Source organism: Cervus canadensis, chromosome 4, assembly GCF_019320065.1.
Source record: "Cervus canadensis isolate Bull #8, Minnesota chromosome 4, ASM1932006v1, whole genome shotgun sequence".
Taxonomy (NCBI): Eukaryota; Metazoa; Chordata; class Mammalia; order Artiodactyla; family Cervidae; genus Cervus; species Cervus canadensis.
Window position 1 is genome coordinate 22,325,347 of NC_057389.1, and position 21,961 is coordinate 22,347,307.

General features: G+C 39.2%; 1 pseudogene; it reads left to right on the forward strand.

The window, feature by feature from the left end:
• Window positions 1-603: 603 nt before the first annotated feature.
• LOC122440809 lies at window positions 604-5,316 on the forward strand (annotated as a pseudogene).
• Window positions 5,317-21,961: the final 16,645 nt, after the last annotated feature.

The window sequence follows — 21,961 nt, forward strand, 5'->3', positions numbered from 1 at the left end:
GCATATAAGTTAAATAAGCAGGGTGACAATATACAGCCTTGATGTACTCCTTTTCCTATTTGGAACCAGTCTGTTGTTCCATGTCCAGTTCTAACTGTTGCTTCCTGACCTGCATATAGGTTTCTCAAGAGGCAGGTCAAGTGGTCTAGTCATTCCCATCTCTTTCAGAATTTTCCACAGTTTATTGTGATCCACACAGTCAAAGGCTTGAGTGGGTAGTATTCCAGAAACTGCCGTAAGTACATCGGTAAACAGCACATCAAAATTCTTGCCCTCTTGGAGATTTTTTATAAACAAAGATGAATATGAATCACGTGTGGGATAGGTTAGACAGTGATAGCTCACTGAGCTCCTGAGCAGGAGTTTGCTGCGGGGGTTAGGGCATCAGGGAAAGGAGAATATGAAGTTGGAGGGTTGGGGTTAAATTTTAAAGAGTCTTGAGGGAAAGCCTCACTTGAGAAGAAAATTTCTAAATAATGCTTTGAAGGAAAGGAGCACCATCACAGTGTTTTTCTTATATCGCTGTGGTTCGTTGGTCAACAAACTATCCTGATTACTTGAATTTTGCAAAGTGTGAGGTCACTCAAGAAATATTTTTAAGAAATGAGCAGATCCTGGGGACCGGAAGGAGATGAAACTGCCGCATCCGACTGGAGCGCCCGCAAGACGAGCGTGGTGAGAGATCGCGTGGCTGTTACAGTTGCGTGTTGCTGGAACGCGTGGCTCGTGAGCAGAGGTCAGAGGTGGCTAAAAGCCTGAAGTCCGTGTAGAAGCTGAGACCGCGAACTCTGGTGGGAAGATCCGGGCGGCGCGCGCGCGCGGAGCGGCCAAGTGGGCAGCTGTCCGAGCTAAGGCACGTCGCGGCCCAGCGGACGAAAATGGAGAGGGCTTAGAATCTCCACCCTCACCGGGGAACTCGAGCTACTACCAAGATAAGGTAGATGATTTCCATGAGGCCCGATCTCGGGCCGCCTTGGCTAAGGGCTGGAGCGACAGAGAGTGGGCACAAGGAGGATGGCGATGATGAGGAGGAGGTGCTTGCCCTAGATGTTGCCGATGAGGACGATGAAGATGGAGAAAGTGAGGAGGGTGACGATGAGGATGGTGGGAGCTCCGTGCAGAGTGAGACTGAGGCTTCTGTGGATCCCAGTTTGTCGTGGGGTCAGAGAAAAAAACTTTACCACGACACGGACTATGGCTCCAAGTCCCAAGGCGGCAGAGTCAACAAGAAGTGGAGGAAGAGGAAAGAGAGGAGGAGGCACAGCTCATTCAGCGGCGCTTAGCCCAAGCCCTGCAAGAGGACGATTTTGGAGTTACCTGGGTGGAGGCTTTTGCAAAACCGGTACCTCAGGTAAATGAGGCTGAGACACGTGTCGTGAAGGATTTGGCGAAAGTTTCCGTGAAAGAGAAGCTGAAAATGCTGCGAAAGGAATCTCCAGAGCTCTTGGAGCTGGTAGACGACTTGAAAGGGAAGTTGAGAGAGATGAAGGATGAGCTGGAGGTACTGCCACAGTTAGTGGAGCAGATCATCCCCCCTGGAAAAGGAAGCCAATACCTGAGGACCAAATACAATCTCTGTTTGAACTACTGCTCAAACATTAGTTTTTATCTGATCCTGAAAGCTAGGAGAGTCCCTGCACATGGACATCCTGTCATTGAAAGGCTTGTTACCTACCGAAATTTGATCAGCAAGTTGCCGGTTGTGGATCAGAAGCTGTCCTCTGAAGTTCGTCAAATGCTTACACTTAAAGGTGGTGCTGGAAAGAAAGAACTGAATTTAAAAGCAAAATCCATGGAGGCCAAGCCAAAATCAGTTTCAGAGACTTCTGCTTGCTGCCTTGGCTGTTACAGACCTTTCTGGTGATTCTGATTTTGATGAAGAAGCTGCACTGAAATACTATAAAGAAATGGAAGAGAGACAAAAATTAAAGAGAAAGAAAGGAGAAAATAGTACCGAAGAACAGGCTCTTGAAGATCAAAATGCAAAGAGAGCCATTACTTATCAGATTGCTAAAAATAGGGGACTTACACCTAGGAGAAAGAAGATTGGTCGGCATCCCAGAGGGAAACACCGGGAGAAGTTCAGAAAAGCCAAAATTTGCAGAAGAGGCCAGGTTCGTGAAGTTCGTAGGGAAGAGCAACGTTATACTGGTGAACTTTCTGGCATTGGTGCAGGAGTTAAAAAGAGCATTAAGCTTAAGTAAAGTTTTTGCTTACCTTAAGTCTTTTGGCAATAATTTTGGATCAATAAATTTATTTTTAACTGGTTAAAAAAAATAAATTAACAATATTGTATATTCCCCTTTTCAGTTGGTGCATGGTACAGGAAGGATTATAACCATTTAATCAAAGGCCTCTTATTTACTAATGAACTAAAATATGCAATAAGTATAATCTTCTGAGTCTACTTTTTCTAGTTTTTCTGTCAAATGCTTTTTAACTTAATTTGGACATTGTAACATTTTATTTCAGTACAACTTTTTAAAAGACTCAAAGGGTTTCTAAAGAGTTGAAGATGTGTCCATTTGGTAGTAGACAATATGATGTGTGTATGACAGATTTTACCCATAGTTCATAGTGTCAGATACTCTGTTACACGAAGGTAACATAGCTGATGATGAATTTGGATTAATAATATCAACATTTTAAATATACAGCACAGTTTGAATATATTAAGTACCCATTACTAAAGAATTAAATATGAGGGAGATATATTTTTTAACATGTATTTGGTTTATTTGAAATGTATTCTGTTTCTGAACTTCTACAATGAAACAATTTGTACTTAATGGAAATTCCAAAAGACTAAACAAATGAAACCATGTTAGTTGGCTTACTTTAATTAAGTGGCAATGATAAGATTAGGAATTACTGTAATTGTGTTTTGTTTACATGTGTATACTTGTTTCTTTTCTATTTTTAACAGTTCCTTAAAACATGAAATGCAATTTTTTTCCCACATGTTTAAATTTCTGTCATTCTAGTACATGGTCTGTGTACCTGTTTTGGGTAAGTGACTGACGTCTAAAGTTGATAACCTGTCAACTTAATAGTCTGTTGAAACTGAGTATCCTATTAGAGAAAGAACTAAATTATAGAAATAAACAAAAAATTTATTTAAAAATTTTAATAACAATTTTTAATTTAGTAGTAAAGTTTTCAAAGAGCAACAATGGAACTTTAACTGTTGTCACTAGAGTAACTGGGTATCCACATTAAAAAAATGAATAAAATGTTTTATTTTATGAATCCCTATCTCATACTACACACAAAAATTAATTTAAGAGGGACCATAGTTTTCACCATAAAAAATATAACCATAAAGTTTTTAAAGGAAATAAGAGAATATTAGATCGTTTTAGAAGTAGAGGTTTCTTAGGACACAGTTTTAACCAGAAAGTTTAATGGTAAAATTTCATAGAGATTAAGTTTCTGCTCATTAAAAAAATGTGTTAAGAAAGTAGACATGTCATAGTTTGGTAAAATATTTGCAAAACGTTAGACAAAGGACTCATGTTCAGGATAAATGAACTACTAACAAAAAAAGAATGGGCAAGAAATATAGATAACTTCACAGTTAAACAAAAAGCACATGAAAAAGTACTTAATCTGTAGAAATTTTTATATGATCCCTTGTTATAGTTTCTTATATTTATTGCACTGAGTTCAACTGAGCTTCTTAGATCACTTGGTTTTCATCTCAGGCCAAGTTAAAAATTGACTTAATTTTACCATCCTGAGGAAAGAAGTAGGAATGCAGTTGCATTGCATTGTTGGATTTTACAATAATTTTTTTGATAGCTCTTTCTGCAGAAAAAAGTGTTGAAAGAAAAATATGGTAGATCTTTAAAAGTTACCTGGCTCAACCACAAAAGGCTTTTCAGTTACATGGTCAAATATATGCAGTAAATTTTATGTTTTCTTTGCCTTTTAAAGTATTGATTCTGCTTGAGAATATTAAAGTTCTTGGCAGAAGTAGTAGATTTCAGTTTTAGCATTTTAATGGAAGATGACTCTGGTCTTGTCACTTTATTTGAGAATTTGGAAGTATCATTTTTGTACTTAACTGGCTTGCAAAAGAATAATTTTTTAATCTGTTATTTAAAAACATTGAATTTATCACAACTCATTGCTTACCTGTTCATTTTTTTCTAGTTTTGTTTTTCCTCCTCTGTTTTATTTTGGATAGTTTTTATTGCTATGTCTTGAAGTTCACTTTTTTTTCCCCCCCTGCAGTGTCTAATCTGGTATTTAACTCACCCAGTGTATTTTTTATCTCAGGTTCAGACTTTTTTTAATCTCTAGAGATTCAATTTGGATCTTTATTTTCTCCATGTCTCCCTTTAACATGTTCATATTTACTTTCTTGAACATATAAAATATATTTATAACAGTTGATTCAGTGTCTTTGTCTACTAATGTTATCTTCTGTGTCACTCTGGAACTTGTATCTATTGATTGGTTTTTCTTGTCATTGGGGTTCATATATTCTTGCTTGCTTGCATCCTGAAAATCTTGGACTGGAAGCCAGACACTGAATTTTGTCTTGTTGGGTGCTGGATATTTTTATATTCCTTTAAATATTTCTGAGCTTTGTTCTGGAATGTAGCCACGATCTTGGAAACCTAGGAGATGGTTTGATTCTTTTGAGACTTACTTTTAAAATGAGAGCACCCTTTAAGTTAGTGATAATTTTTACCCGTTACTGAGGAAGTACTCTGCTGAGTACTGTACCAATGCCCCACGTATTACAAAGCTTTTTCACTTTGGTCTGATGGAAACAGGAACTACTTCTACCTCTCTTTGAGTCCTAAGGATTTTTCTGCCTGTTCCTTTCTGGTGATTATTCTGCCAGCATTGAGTGATTTCCTCAGATGAATCTATTGATCAGAACTCAGATGAAGATGAGAAAGAACTCTGCCAGGCTCTAGAGCTCGCTGTCTTTGCAGCTCTCCTCTCTGATATTCTGATACTCTTCTACAATTTCTAGCTGCCTCCTCACCGTTGCGGTCTTCCTCTCTAAAATCTCTAATACTAGTCTAATCATGAGAATAACATCATAGAAATCCCAAGTGAGAGTTCTACAAAATACCTAGTCAGTATGTCTCAGAACTGTCAAGAATACCAAAACCAGGGAAATTATGAGAAACTTAGAACCAAGCAAAAACTAAAGAGACATAACAAATGAAATGTATCCTAGTTGGGGTCCTGCTGCTGCTGCTAAGTCACTTCAGTCGTGTCCGACTCTGTGCGACCCCATAGACGGCAGCCCACCAACCTCCGCCGTCCCTGGGATTCTCCAGGCAAGAACACTGGAGTGGGTTGCCATTTCCTTCTCCAATGCATAAAAGTGAAAAGGGAAAGTGAAGTCGCTCAGTCATGTCCGATTCTTAGCGACCCCATGGACTGCAGCCTACCAGGCTCCTCCGTCCATGGGATTTTCCAGGCAAGAGTACTGGAATGGGGTGCCATTGCCTTCTCCAGGTTGGGATCCTGGAAAAGAAAAATGGCCGTTGGTAAAAACTAATAAAATCTGAACAAAGTCTAGACTTTACTAGGTAATTACAGTGTACAGTATTGGTTCATTAGTTGTGATAAATCTACCATACTAATGTAAGATGTTAATAGTAGGAGCAACTGGGTTTAGTGTATATAGAGCTCTCTGTATCATCTTTGAAATTTTTCTGTAATCTAAAATTGCTCTAAAATTTAAATGTTTGTTTAAAAATAACATAAATATTAGATTCCAGAAATGCCAAGTGAGTAAGATCAGAGCTCCCAGTTAGGTTTCAGAATGTAACTGACGATGCAGTATGTTTTTCATGAAGCAGAATTGCTAAAATTTAAAGAACTTTTATTTATTTTAAGATTGTTTCTTGAGTTTGTGATGTTAAAATATCTTTTGCTTTGAAATGATGCTGATAGTGGATTTGGTCTACTTACTATACTACCACAATAAAAAGTTTATTAGTCCCCAAGTCTGAGAGTCATAAACTTCATCAATTCATTTCCTGAAAACTGTTCCAGAAGTTTGCTCCTCCTCCTGGATTGAGCCAAAATACTCTCATTTTATGGTGTTTCTCTTACATCTATCTCTACATACTTCTAAGAGTCTAGATAGGTTTCTGACATTTTCTAGCACTCTTGAGCAAAGGAGATATTTAAAAGCAGAAGAACCAAATAAAAGCCGAGTGCCCACAATCTGAGCTGTTCTCTAGCAGTAAAAGGAAATACAGGAATCTTCCAAAGTTCAGAATCCAAGAAAAGAGCATTATCAACTCCCTCTCAGTGAGGCAGGAAATGAAGACTCTGGAGAGTGCGTCATCTGGGGGCAATGGATTCAGAAGGTGAGTGGTAGAAATCTCCCCATAATGAAACCCCAGAAGCGTTCATCATGGGTTTTTTGTCTGGGTTTTAGGGTGGAATGACCTGGTTTGTTTATTTTTTTTTCTTCCTAGATTACATGAGTTGAAAGTTCCACTGACTAGTCTTTTGAGTTTACCTGAAAATAATGTAACCCTCCTTATGTGGCAGCAGGGAGTTAAACAAGGGAGGGTTTCAGGTGTTCTCATTGATGGTCACACCTCTAGAAGCCAAGTGTATGTTGTTTGTGACGTGTATCTCTAATTCAGTTGTGTATTAGTTTACACAGCAAACATAACAGTGGTTACTGTTTTCCACTGGAATGTGTGATGTGCATTTAAATGAACAATACAGTCTCTGCCTTGAAGTGGCTCCTAATCTAGTTGGAAGACATGATTGCCACACAGGATGGCAAGTGCTTTGTTAAGGATTGGTGTAAGTTTGATTTTTAGGGAAAACTTCATGAAGGACAAAAATCTGCCTTGAAAGAGTTTGTGTGGCTAAATTGCTGAATGTTAAGCAAATCAAGATGTTAAGAGTTATCAATTCTCTTAATGTTAAGAGCAATCAAGGCTGAAACCTCAAACTTAGCAGTTGGCATAATATTGAAAGGAAAAGATATATTCTAGAATCAGGGATAGGGATAGCAATATGAAATACTATTTAAACCACTCTTAGAGAAGTCTGGGAATCTGAATTAATTCCTGCTTTGAGCAGGAGTGCTTATAAGATGAAGCGGGGAAAAAGTAGATGATATATCTCAGAATCCCTCTCCTGAAACTTTTTTTTTTCTAATTTATCAGTTTTGTTTATTTTGTTTTAATTTATTTTTCAATTGAGGTAGAGGTGGTTTATAATATTATGTAAGTTTCATGTGTGATGACATTTTATTTCAACTTCTATTTATTTAGTGCAGCATGTTCACCCCTGAAAGTTTAGTTTCCATCTGTCACCATACACTGGACCCCCTTTAACCACTTCACCCTCCCCCAACACCCTTTCCCCACTAGTAATCACTACTTTGTTCTCTGTGTCTATGTGTTTGTTTTGTTTTTTTAATTTTGTTGATGTTATTAGTCCACATGAGTGAATTTGTAATGTTTGTCTTAATATATCTGACTTGTTATATGTAGTATAAAATAATACCTTCACGTTTCATCCACGTTGTCACAGATGGAAAGTTTTCATCTTTTCTTATAGCTGAGTAGTGCCGCATTGCATGCTTATATACCACATCTTTTTTATTCACCCTTCAATGGGCACTTATGCTGTTGCGTATCTTTGCTGTTGTAAATAATGCTGTGTTGAGCATAAGGGTGCATATATCTTTCAAATTAGTGTTTTTATATCCTCTGTATAAAAAGCCAGAAGTGGAACACCTGGATCATATGGTAGGTCTATTCTTAATGTTTTGAGGACTCCATGTTGTTTTCCGTAATGGCTGCACCAGTTTACATTCTCACCAACAGTGTGTGTTGGTCTCGTTTTCTCCACATTCTTTTCAATGCTTGTTATTTCTTCCCTTTTTTATAATAGTCATTCTAAAAGGCATGAGGTGGTATCTCATTGTGGTTTTGGTTTTCATTTCTCTGATGATATTAACATCTTTTCATGTATGTGTTTGGGCACCTGTGTATCTCCTCTGGGAAAATGCCTCTTCAGGTCCTCTGCCCATCTCTTAATCAGGTTGTTTGGCTTTTTGTTGTTGAGCTATATCAGGTCTTTATATATTTTGGATATTAAGTTCTTATCAGATAAATGATTTGCAAGTATCTTTTCTCTTTCAGTACGTTGGTTTTCGCTTTGTTCATGGTTTCCTTTGCTGTGCAGAACCTTTTTAATCTGATGTAGTCCCACTTATTTTTGCTTTTGTTTCCCTTGCCCGAGACCAGTGTCAGTGAGAGTACTGCCTATGTTTTCTTCTAATAGTTTTGTGATTTCAGGTCTCAGACCACTTTGCATTAATTTCTGTATATGAATATAAGTAGTGGCGTAGTTTCATTCTTTAGCACATAGCTGTCCAGTTTTCCTCTTACCGTTTATGAAGAAATGATCATTTCTCCATTGTATCTTCTTTGCTCCTTTGTCCCAGATTAACTGAGTGTATATGTGTAGGTTTATTTCTGGGCTCCTGAGTCTGTTATCTGTGTGTCCATCCTCCTGCCGGTACCATTCTGTACTGGGTACTGTTCTTGTTGCTTAGACGCCCAGTCGTGTCCAACTCTTTGCAACCCCATGGACTGTGGCCTGCCAGGCTCCTCCATCCATGGGATTTTCTGGGCAAGATTACTGGAGTGGGTTGCCATTTCCTCCTCGAGGGGGTTTTCCTGATTCAGGGATTGAAACTGTGTCTCTGGGTCTCCTGCCTTGCAGATGGATTCTTTACGGCTGAGCCACCAGGGAAGCCAGTTTTGAGTACTACAGCTTGGTAATATAATTTGAAATCAATGAGTATGATACCTCCAGCTTTTTTTTTTTTTTTTCTTCTCAGAAAAGGGGTTTTTCAGGGACGTCCATGGCAGTGCAGTGGTTAAGGCTCCAAGTTTCCACTGCAGGGGGTGCAAGTTCCATCCCTGGTTGGGGAACTAAGATTCCCACCTTCTGTGGCATGGCAAAAAGAAAGAAAGAAAAGGAGTCTATTGTGGTCCCATATGAATTTAGATTTTTTTATTCTATTTCCATGAAAAAGAGTCAATAAATCTCTCTGTAGTTGCTAAGGAAACAGAGCAAAAAACACTAAATGTACCGGGCATACATTTGTCCAGAGACGAAGCTAATAGAGCCTAGAGGTGGGCTCTAGGCAGAGCCCTGAAGAGGAGAGGAGCAATCTAACTGTAGAGCCTCTTTCTGCATTCATTGCCAAGGCAAAAATCATGTGATAGCCTGAGATGAAGACAATTATTTGCTAATAGACAAAAAGAAGAAAGTTGTAGCAGCTTGTTTTCCTGTATCTCTTTAATGTTAACATTCTCTGCAAAATATGCAGTTGTTTAAGATGGCTGGCTCAGACTCAGACTTCCCTTGGTTGTACTGTACCTGAGGTTGAATGGTGTCGGAGTGGCTAGGACATCCAGTTAAGGGGAAGTTGAATTATAGATATACACCCTTCAGCTTTAGTGGAGGGTGTTTACATGGTTTTCTATCTGTTTCATGCACAGCTATTGCTGGCCATCCATAGGCCTGGCTTCTAGAATATTCCTAACTCCTACTATGCTGACTCATCCAGCATGAGATGTCAGCCAGAGGGATGTCACCTGATGGAAATATGATTTTTCTGGATTTGGGGGCACTTGTATTATTTTCAAGATTGTAATAGTGATTTGATGTGATTTTTCATTCTCAATAACTTCACTTTTTAACCTAATTTTCTATACATAGTTTTATATGTTTCTTAAAGAGAGTTCCCCAAATTGCTTATGCTTCAGAATCCACAAAACTTGCATTTACTCTTCTGCTCCAGTAGTCAACCAATCAAACAACAATCATTTGTCCATCTGCCTGCTAAAGCATAGAAATACAAGGTAAAAATTTTTATTTCACATTTAGACATACAAATCTTTAAAAAGGAAAGAAAGGCCTGGTTGAAGTAGTGTTTTCACCTGATTGACTTTCAGTTATGTGTAGCCAGTTACTCCAGAATTCTACTATAGCTCCTTCTTTGTTTAGAACTGAGAGAGGATGAAAGGTGCAGGGATGGTTCTAGAGATGGGGGCGCTTTGTCACCCAGGAGGTTAACGGGGCAGAAGGAGGAGGCTGAGTGCTGAGAAAGCCAAGCCCAGCACTTCCCTAGTTATCATCAGCGTGGTAGTTATGAATGGGAACTGTGGACAAAGGAACCTTTCCTCACTGGGAACTTTTAAAAATAGCTTCCCAGAAACCTAGAAGCTGGACTGGTTTTTAGGAAGCTGCCGCAAGAGACCACATAGCACGAGGATAACTTAGAATAATAATTCCATGAGCCTCCCGCGAGGTCTAGCAGCTTTCCTCAACTTGATTTTTCTCAGATGAGTGAGAAAATGGTTAAATGGTTTGGCATGCTGACACTGATTGGATGGATGAAGGCTGAATGTAAGCCTTAGATTCAGTTGAGTGAGTTTTGAAGCCTATTTTTGTAGGTTAGAATATGTAGGTGAAAGGACCCAGGGAAAGAAAGACACATTGATTCCTGTCCCAGCAATACCAGGTCATATGGCCCAGTTTCCTCATCTGTTTTATGAAGAAAATAATACCTTCGATGCAGGGTTGTTAAGAAAATAAAGATGAAATTATCAGTGATTGACACGTAGGAGATCAGGGCTTCGTAGTGAGGTACATGAATGACCTTGAGAAGGGAGAGTGCTCAGCAAACTCCTTAAAATTTCATGCAAATGTTTCTGGGTGTGAACATTTTGATGAGAAAGTAGTTTGTAACTTTTTATCAAATTCTCAGATCTGTGGCTAAAAATAGGTTAAGAATCATTGAAATAGGAGCTCATTTCTGTTTGAGAATGAGTGCAAAGGGAAAAGTGTGAAATTCTCTAGAATAGTCATCAAAAAGAACTGGGACAGAAGAGAGTGAGGCTTGAAGTGGGGAAAAAAAATCAGGTGGACACTGATTAAAGTACTTCTATATTTGTACTGAGTATTTAATACTGTTCTTAATTTGTAAATATATTTGGTTCTATGATGAAAAGAGTAGAAAATAATTTCCTCTTTTTCCTGTCATGATAATATGGCTGATATATTTTCAACACAAATAATTTTAAAAAGCATTGGAGTGGGAGGTTAAAAATTAAGGACATAGTCTTGGCCCTGCAACTGAAAAATGATGTGAAAATTGAGCAAGTCATTTGCCTCAGTGTTCCCAAGTGTAAAATAGTAGACATAAACCACTCTAACAATAATGCTTAAAATTTGACTAATTCGTGAAAATATGTTGAATTCCTTTGACAGCAGGAGCTACGTAAGATCAAGATGTCATAACATTTTTCTTTTGAAATTTAATCTACTCTTTACACACGTGTTATATCCCTGGTGGCTCAGATGGTGAGGAGACTGTCTGCAGTGTGGGAGACCCTGGTTCGATCCCTGGGTCAGGAAGATTCCCTGGAGAAGGAAATGGCAACCCACTCCAGTATTCTTGCCTGGAAAAGCCCACGGACAGAGCCTGGTGGGCCACAGTCCATGGGGTCGCAAAGTCGGACACGACTGAGTCGCTTCACTTCTTCACTTCCCTTACATTATTCTTAAACAGTAATAATATCTCAAATTCATTTTAATCATTTGTTGAAAAGCTTAAATTATTGGTGTCTACACTTTAAAGTCCTGTGGTGTTAGTGGTGGATATCATAAAAAATCAGTTTTGCTGCATGTCTGGTGATTTTTACACAGCTTTATCATATCAACGATATCCTGTTGCCAAAGTCCAACATCTCCAGGCACCACAGCACACACACACGCTCATTCACCCATCACCCAGCTAATCCTGCCCATCATTACATCCTTAACATAAAAATCCCTTTCTTAGAGGGACCTTCCTTCAACCTCTATGGTTGAGCACCTTCCTCTCTTGCACTTAAAATTACTTGTTCAACTCTTATTTTCCCTGCCAGCCTAGAAACATTAAACGGCAGGAAACTGAGATTTTTTTCCTGCTACTGCATCCTTAGCACTTAGCAAATAGCCTGGTTTATAACAAACCCTTAATAAAAAAAAAAAAAAAGATTACTATTACTGCTAGGTTTTTTTCCCACCTGTGCTGGGTGTTTGTTGCTACATGGGCTTCTCATTGCAGTGGCTTCTCTTGTTGCAGAGACCCAGCTCGCAGGCGTGTGGGCTTCAGCAGTTGTGGCCCCCAGCCTCTAGAGCACATGTTCAACAGTTGTGGCTCATGGACTTAGTTGCCCCCCAGCAAATGGGATCTTCCTGGTTTCTTTTAGTGGAGAATGGTATTTGGAAACCATTAGCTTTTGGATTGTCATCGTTCCCAAGCTCTCTCAGTGGACAAGGGATAGAGCGATGAATATAGGAGTATGAGGACATTAACACTTGAAAACATACATACATACATAATATGCAATCATATTTTCATATCCATCAATATATATCAATATATACTGACAATGACAGGGCTCCCCCTCTTACCAGCATGGATGCCCACCTTGCTCTGTCCACCTGATGCCTTCGTTCAATAAGACTGCATTTGAGAAGAGGAAGGGATCAAAGATTACTTTTTAAATGTCTGAATTATCACCAGCCCAGGTGGGATGCATGAGACAAGTGCTCCGGCCTGGTGCACTGGGAAGACCCAGAGGAATCGGGTGGAGAGGGAGGTGGGAGGGGGGATCGGGATTGGGAATACATGTAAATCCATGGCTGATTCATATCAATGTATGACAAACCCACTGGGGAAAAAAAAAAAAAATTCCATTAATCACATAGTTAGGTAGTTAGTAACACTAAGTAATGAGAAATTCAACACAGTGTATACTTATTTCACCTACAAAAAATAATTTTAAAATTAAAACAAATAAATAAACAATTAAAATAATTACATCTAAAAAAAAAATAAAATAAAAATAAAAAAATAAAAACTAACGTAACTGGAGAAGGAAATGGCAACCCACTCCAGTATTCTTGCCTGGAGAATCCCATGGATGGAGTTGCCTGGTAGGCTACAGCCCATGGGGTCGCAAAGAGTCGGACATGACTAAGCGATAAAAAAAAAATAAATAAAAACTAACGTAAGATGTTATTAACTTTTGTTTCAAGTTTCTCCAGCCTCTTGATGTGTTTTATCTCTTTCCAGACTAATCTGCATTTCTCCGGATATGTGATAGGAAGAGTTCTGCTTCATTGGAAGAAGAATATGATAGAGTCCTTGCTTGATTTCTTTTATCCTAAGTTGTTGCACGTGTTTAGTTCAGTATTTTTGGCAGGAAATGCTTTACTGTAGGACTGTCCCACACACTGCAAGATATTTGGTATCCCTGACTCCCTACTCACTATTGCCACTGAAGGTCCCCTGCTAAAAAACTTGAGATAATTAAAGAGCAGAAACAAAGAACTCTTACACATTTCCAGCTGCTTCCTAGGAAGGCACCCTTCCCACAACCCCTGGAGCTCTTTGCAACTTGTATAATAGCTGTTTTCTGCTATATTCTTAGGTTCACACTAACTTACGTGGAAACTCACATGGAACAATTCCACTACATCAATCGGTTCTACATTGAGTGTGTTAGCCTTGTCGAATCAATGATCTTTTTTGATCAAGAAAAATTACATGCTTTTGGGTTGGTAAATGTCCCCTGTTGATTTTTTGAGGGGGCTTCAGAGGCCCAAATCCAAAGAGGTTTTCTTCTGTTATCGAAATGTCTCTTAAGAAGTATGCCAAGCCATAAACACAAACCTGCCTGAAGCACCTGGGTTATCAATGTTTAAATTAAGGCCGCAATACCATATATAGGGGGCTTCCCAGGTGTTGCAGTGCTCAAGGATCCACCTGCTAATGCAGGAGACGCAAGAGACATGGGTTCAGTTCCCAAGTTGGGAAGATCCCCTGGAGGAGGGCATGGCCACCCACTCCAGTATTCTTGCCTGGAGAACCCCACGGACAGAGGAGCCTGGCGGACTACAGTCCATGGGGTTGCAGAGTCGGACACGACTGACTCAGCAGCAGCTGTGCTGTGCTCAGTCGTGTCTGATTCTCTGAGACCCCACGGACTGCAGCCCGCCAGGCTCCTCTGTCCACGGGATTCTCCAGGCAAGAATACTGGAGTGGATGGCCATGCCCTCCTGCAGGGGATCTTCCTGACCCAGGGATCGAACTTGTGTGTCTTATGTCTCCTGCACTGGAGGTGGGTTGGCAAAGAGTCGGACACGACTGAGTGACTTTCACATCTTTAACACTAGCGCCACCTGAGAAGCCCACAGCACAGCACCGTATATAAAACGTGGGTCATTGGCTTGTTAGCTATATAGTTTCAGAGCAGTGGTAGATTACTTGGGTTTGGGCAAGTCAAATTCTGGTTAAGAGCCGGCTTATCCGTAGAGAAAGTTCTTTCCTGGGTGGCCCAAGACTGTCGTACCTACCGAGGTGCTAAAAGCAGTACTCCATCCCTGACTGGACCTGGAAGGGTCACATTTTCCCCAGGCTCCACAGGCTGTGGAACAAGTTCATCCCCCTTCCTCACCACTGGTGTGAACAGTAGCCAACCCGCAGTAGAAAGAAGCTAGGCCCTTCAGCTGGCCCTCTGTTTCTTTCCTGCTGTGTCTTAGTTCGTTTGGGCTGCTATATGGAATGCCACAGAGTGGGTGGCTATGTATAAACAACAGATTTATTTCTCATGGTTCTGGAGGTTGGTAGTTTGAGATCAGATGCCTACATCATCGGGTTCTGATGAGGGCCCGCCCACTGAGTTGCAAACAGCCGTCTAGAGCTGTGTCCTAGCACAGGCTTGCGGGGAAAGCGGCGAGAGAGCTCTCGGGGATCTTTTTTATAAGGGCATTAATCCTGTTCATGAGGGTTCCACTCTCAGGACCTAATTACCACCTCCCAAAGTTCCCACTTCCTATCACATTGGTGGTTAGGATTTCTGCATAAGTTGGGGGACATATTTAGTCCATTGCACACTGGGATTCAAAAGAGTAAAACCTTGCTTGTGTCTTGCCCTTATGAATTTGTGCTCTTGTTTAGATGGGGAAAAAATTCGCAAAAAAAAAAAAAAAATTCTAGTTCCACCAACTATATAAGCAAAGGAAGGAAAAATAAGGTTTAACACATGTTATGTTTGAAAAAAATCATATTAGACTCGAGAGTAAGTTCTATATGAACACTTGGTGTGATTTAGAAAATTAGTGATGGGGACTTCCCTGGCAGTCCAGTGGTTAAGATTCCATGCTCCCATCACAGGGGGCATGGGTTCAATCCCTGGTCAGGGAACTAAGATAATTTCCAGCTGTCCCAGGACATGGAAGACAGTATTACACTCATCTGGTGCAACACCCTCACTTAGAAAGTAATGTGCAGATTTATTTGGTTTGGAGGTGGACAACTTTGAACTGGGGCTGATATCCATTATCTTGAAGGACGTAATCTGAATGGGATCCATTCCAGGATTTAAAGACAAAAGTAAACTAGAAAATTGTGTTGACGTGACACTTTTAATGCTCTTCAGTTCGTGGTTTAAGCCACAGGAAATTAATTTTAACTCAAAAAGAAACTCATACCCTGTAAAGTGCATAACCCATTTCCTTTGCTATCTCGCCTCTTACTTTCCCTAACACACAGCATGTTATTGCAGGGTCATGCCCCAAAACTTGCATCAACAGTCTTCTTTGTACCTGTGAATGGCCTCTTTCTGTTTAGGTTCCTGGACAGATGTAACACACACACACACACTCTCTCTCTCTCCCCTTAGGGGAATCTTACCTAAAATCAAGTCTTTCTTAATCTGAGAACATCTTAGAATTTTGATTACTTGGTTCTGTTGAAAAACTGAGAATTTTTTTACATCGTGTCCTTATGACCTCTTTCTTTCTCCCCCCACTTGGTGAACAACAAAAACAAGGAGAAAAAAAACACAGAACAGTTTCACACCTAAAATTGAAGGAGTTGATTACTGTCATTTTGATGATGTGCCTTTTATAAGTTTGCAATGGTTAAGAAAGACTTTATGGTTTTGGAGCATGAGCACTTTAAAGTGATTCAAAATTATTGAAGAGCGACAAATTTTATAAAGTGCTTCAATTTGTTACTGACTACAGCTGCAGTGGAACGATTCGGCAGAGCTTTTAGTACTATGCACAGCCTCCAAATGCGCCCATAATCTTCCCAGGTGGAGCTCCTTTACACGCAGGGGCGCCGAGTGTTCCGCTCAGAGATACTGTATTGCTAACAGCTTCTGTTCTGGAGACGCGCTGACACATGGGTGTCCTTTCGGCGATGCTGCAAACCCCAGAGCAGCCTTCTGCTGTTTGGCTTTGCCAGAATTATAAAATGATGGTGTAAAAAACTACTGGAGTACTGGTATCGGAATGAGTGTAGGTTTATGAGGAGTGGAAAAACAAGTGGGATAAGAGTGGACACGGTGGCCGAGACACTGAAAAGAGAGAAGATAACCTTTTAGTCCTTTGAGACACAGAGACTCATTTTTAAACAGCTAGTACTTTTGAGAGAGTCGGTAACTTTATAATAGCAGGTTTTAACGATATTTTTCTGCGTTGCCATTAACTTGCACTATTTTGCTGGACTTCAATTTGCATGTTTAGAGTGTCAGTAAGCCCTGTTTATGTGAAAATAGGGAAGATAAGGCATCATCTTTGAAGTTTAAAATGACCAGGTGCTTTGGATAGTGACTTGTAATGTGGGGTTCCAGTAAAGCACACAGATTATTCTGCCCTTTAACATGTTAGGCCGCTGAGATGTCCTGCTTAGTACATGATTTCTCCATGGGATGGCTATAAACATTTAATTTCTTTAGAACTAGAGTTGTAGAATTCAACTAGTTCATTAAGAGCATAATCTTACATCAGGACAGAGCTAAACGCAGAGAAGTCCGTTTAAAAGTGTACCCAATTCAACAGTGGGGTGAGGGGAGGGGGGCCTTTAATAGCTCTTTAGTATGCAAATATTTGGCAACACTAAGTGTTTGAAAAAGCCTTTTCCACGTGGTAACTTCACACAGGTGATTCTTAACCAAAGCTAAGGGTAGAGGCCACATTTTCAATACTCTTCTCTCACCAGTCTGCTTTTTACCACCATGCCGTTGATCCTTCATTCTATTTAAGAGCATGAGGTAGCTCTTTCAGAAAAGGATTTAACATGTTAGAATGTAGCTTATAAATAGATTTTTTTTAAAGCAGCATGCTATTCTAGTTTTTAATGTGTAAGAAACAGAATTTGCATTGGGATTTATTCATAGAATTGAGTGCCCATGACCCCAAAATTTAAAGGCACTAAGTATTTCTTCGCATCCGTCTTGGTGGAATTTCCAGTGAATATCTCTGCCTTTTTTATCATTGAACATATGAAGCAGGACTGATTTCTGACAAGCTCCAAGACTTCAGAACGACAGTACGGGTAAGGCAGGGCCCAGTTCCTCACACTGCCTTATGGACACAAGTGGGAAGACTGTATGTTGTTTGAAGATCAGAGCTTTCTAGGAAAATAAGTTTATTTTCCGCCTCTTTCTGCTTGCCTTCTTAAATGAATTTATACATGTAAAGAACTTAGAATGCTTGACTATTTTACCATTCTATTATTTGTTTTCTTATTTCCTCCTCGTCTTTCCTTCTTTACGTTCCCCCACCCCCGCCAAACAGCCATGTGTATGCCTGTCTTTTTGACATGTGACTTTCTCTTATCAGAAAAATTGAAATTGATGGTGACTCTCAACTATACTCCAAAGGGGGCACCAGATAATAAATACTGTGGCAAGTGTGTGTACCCACCTGCTCTGAATGTCACAGTTTGTTGCAGGCAGTGCTTTACTGGGGATTTTCATCCAGTTTCATTTAGCTCTGTCTGATCCCCGTTGGTGTTTTATTTGATTAAAATGCAAGCACCCAGATATTTGTAGACAAATATTAAAACATCCTGGCATTCTGTTTTTATTAAGAAAATTTAAGAGTTGTAAACTGAAACTGCCAAAACTTAGTAAAATAATGAATACTTAGAGATATTTGTTTTCATTTCCAAAAAGCGGACAAAACAGCCAAGTAAGGGACATTTGAATACTGAATTAGCAGTATATTTTAATTCAGCTCCAAAGCCAAGCAGATGTGGTATGAAGTTCTTTCCCCTTGCCTCAAGAATGTGGTTTTGTATACCAAGATGATTATGTATAAATGTCTAGTCAGTAACTTTGATCTAAGGAAGAAAATCTGATCTGCCTGAATTCAGTGCTTCTTTATGAAACTATTACTTCTGAAGTCTATAAGTCAGGGTTTTGTTTTTTAAGTTAAATATATTGAATGACTACAAACATTTTATAAGCTAGATATTATTTTGACTTAAACCTTTTATTACATGTAAAGCTCTTCCTTTCTTCTTTCTATCTATCAAAATCTCATCCCTCATTTTCTGCTTGATATTGCAATCATCCTGGCTTAGAGCAATCTTTGCTTCCTTTGAATGCCTATTATTGCACTTGCTCAGGTGACCCCTATGACATTTATCACACACTGCAGACTCTTATCCCTAATACATCTTAATACATCTAATTTCCCAAACCTGACTGTCAGTTTTAGAACCTCGTCTGGACACATAGTTCATTCAGCATTTACCTGATGCATGTTTATCAACTGACCACAGTGTGCAAGAGCTGTGCTCGGCACTGGAGAAGCAGTGGTGAAGAATAGATGTGACCGCAGCCTCTGCGGAGCTCATCTATGAAGTGAATAAATGAATGAGGGTCAAAGAGTGTGTATCATTTGCAGTATCAAGTAAAATGCTGTGATCATTGTCAAGGTACTAAAGATACTTTTGAGGAAGAATCTTAATATTTTGTGTTGCTAAGCAAATTTACATCTGTTTTGTAATGGTATGCCAGTTGTTGGTATATATGCTTTTGCTACAAGTAGGATTTTTAGTTTCTTTAAGTAGCTTTTGAAAATATGTGTGGTATAAATAGATTTCAATAAATCCAACATTATCTTTTTTAGGCTCTTGACATAGGACCCCCTAGAAATAAACATTCATATCCATTTTATATTACAAAGCATAAATTTGAAAAAGAGTTATGTTTGGCCACTTAAATCATCAAAGCTTGTTTCTTAGAACTTCCTTTCCAATTTCTACTGTAAATTAGACTCAGGTTCATGATTAATTGTAAACTGCCAATAAAAAGCAATAAATCAGGTGTAGTATGACATAAGTATAAACTATGAAAAGGCTTTAAAATGTTTAAACATAAACATCCAACTCAATGTGGCAGTCTGACCCTCCTAAAACATTAATAGATTATAGAAAACCAACTTTAAATGTATAAAGTAAAGAACTTAAGAGTCTTAAGGGAAGCTTGTGACACCCCAGGCCAAGGCAGTGACACCCCAGAACAAGGCCTGTCAATTATGGCAGGTGTGTGTGCTTCCACAGAGTGGCCAGCTTCCCAATCACGTCTCACTTATTGAACTGCTAGTAAACAGGATCCTACTAGTGTTCAGAGAGTTACCAGTGAGCCACTTTAGTATTTCCTAATTATAAACAGAAACAAGTATCTCTAATCGCTTGAGAAAAGCGAGCAATATGAGTGAAAAAGGCCAAGGAAACCAGTCATTAAAAAAAAGGGAAACAGGCAGGGAAATGGCAATAATATGAAGGAAACAGGTAACTCGGAAGAACAGCCACAAAAACTTAAACATTCTAATTCATACCACAGAAAGATTAGAAAACATAATACATCCATAAAATAAGAACAAGATGCCATAAAAAAGAATAGTATGCTATGAAAAAGAAATTATGCATAAACTGAATGCTTTCATTATTTGAAAATGTGATTATCAGACTAAAAAATCAATTGGTTGAACATTAGCATTAAAAATTAGCAATTTTTTTTTTTTTTTTTTTTGTGCTGCACAGTATGTAGGATCTTAGTTTCCTGACCAGGATCAAACCCATGACCTCTGCAGTGAAAGCTCACAGTCTTAACCACTGCACCACCAGGGAAGTCCCAAGATAAAGTGAATTTAAAGGAAAGTAAAGCAAGTAGGAAAATACAATAGAAATGCAAGGAAGAAAGAATTAATCTCAAAAACCAACTCCCCCAAAATAGGAATTTCAGAAACAAAGGAAAAAAGACAAGGACAGGAGCTAGAATTGAAGGCCATGAGTCAGTTCAGTTCAGTTCAGTCGCTCAGCCGTGTCCGACTCTTTGTGACCCCATGAACCGCAGCACACCAGGCCTCCCTGTCCATCACCAGCTCCTGCAGTTTACCCAAACTCATGTCCATTGAGTCGGTGATGCCATCCAACCATCTCATTCCCTGTCATCCCCTTCTCCTGCCTTCAATCTTTCCCAGCATCAGGATCTTTTCCAATGAGTCAGCTTTTTGCATCAGGTGGCCAAAGTACTGGAGTTTCAGCTTCAACATCAGTCCTTCCAATGAATATTCAGGACTGATCTCCTTTAGGATGGACTGGTTGGATCTCCTTGCAGTCCAAGGGACTCTCAAGAGTCTTCTCCAACACCACAGTTCAAAAGCATCAGTTCTTCAGCTCTCAGCTTTCTTTATCGACCAGCTCTCACATCCATACATGACCACTGGAAAAACCATAGCCTTGACTAGACGGACCTTTGTTGGCAATGTCTCAGTCTAATCACGTGGACCACAGCCTTGTCTAACTCAATGAAGCTATGAGCCATGCTGTGTAGAGCCACCAAAGATGGATGGGTCATGGTGGAAAGTTCTGACAAAATGTGGTCCACTGGAGAAGGGGATGGCAAACCACTTCAGTATTCTTGCCTTGAGAACCCCATGAACAGTATGAGAAGGCCATGAAAGTATCCACTGAATGTTGAGAACAATGAATAAATGCAAACTCATATTTGATACATTATTTAATAATGAACAGTTTCATACAGGAAAGGACTCAGAAAAATTGCCTCCTGCATTCTCAAGCTTAGGAGGTTACTTGAGCAAAATGAGGGGTAAAATGAGGAGGTTACTTTGAGCAAAAAGAAGGAGTGATACAAAAAGAATGACTTGCCTTCCTATGTAGAAAACATTGGCTATAGCCCACAAAGTAATGAAAGAATTACTTAACCTTAGCCTGGCAATTGTGCAGAAAACTTGGAGAGAAATTTGTCAAAATTGGAGTAGAAAAGGAGAGGCTTATGGAGGGAGGTTTTAGACAGAGTAGATTCCAAAGATATGATACCATCTTAGATACTGCAAAATTTTTGGAGGCAGTAGATAATTGAAGGAAAAAAGACAATAGAACTTCCAAGATAAACAAAAATAAGATGAAATATCCTTATGGTTGTACAATTAATAATGTTTACACTGTCACAACGATTTAAAAACTTTTTTGATTTTGAATTTTATATTCAACTTATAAAAAGTTTATAAATAACAAAAAAGCAGAAGGTAATGTCATCCATTTTGGCAAGAGAAATGCAAAATACAAAGAATTCACTTTGGGTAGTGAAAGATGGGAGGAGAGCTAAAGTGTGAAATCAAAGGGTATTATCTGAGGTGCTTGTATCAAGAAATATATGTGAAATTTTATTATTTGGAATTTAAAAGGCAATGTAGAAACTAAAATGGGGAAAGGTATGGGAAGTGGTATAGGTAACCCATGTCTGCATTTCCCATGATAGACATATAAACATATTGTTTAACAGTATGGTGATAATCATCAGAAAAAGAACAACCGGTAATAGTTTAAAACATTTAAAGAGACTCTTGATGGGGGACTATAACGGAAGTAGAGTAAGTTAGGGCAGGAGGCTGGTGGCTTTTCATTTTAAGTCATTCTGTACTGTTTTTTAGAACCAGGTATATGCTTTACTTTGATTAAAAATTTGAAGTATTATGGGATTTCCCTGGCAGTCTAGTGATTAAGAATCAGCATTTTCACTGCCTAGGGCCGGAGTTCAAAACCTGGTCAGGGAACAAA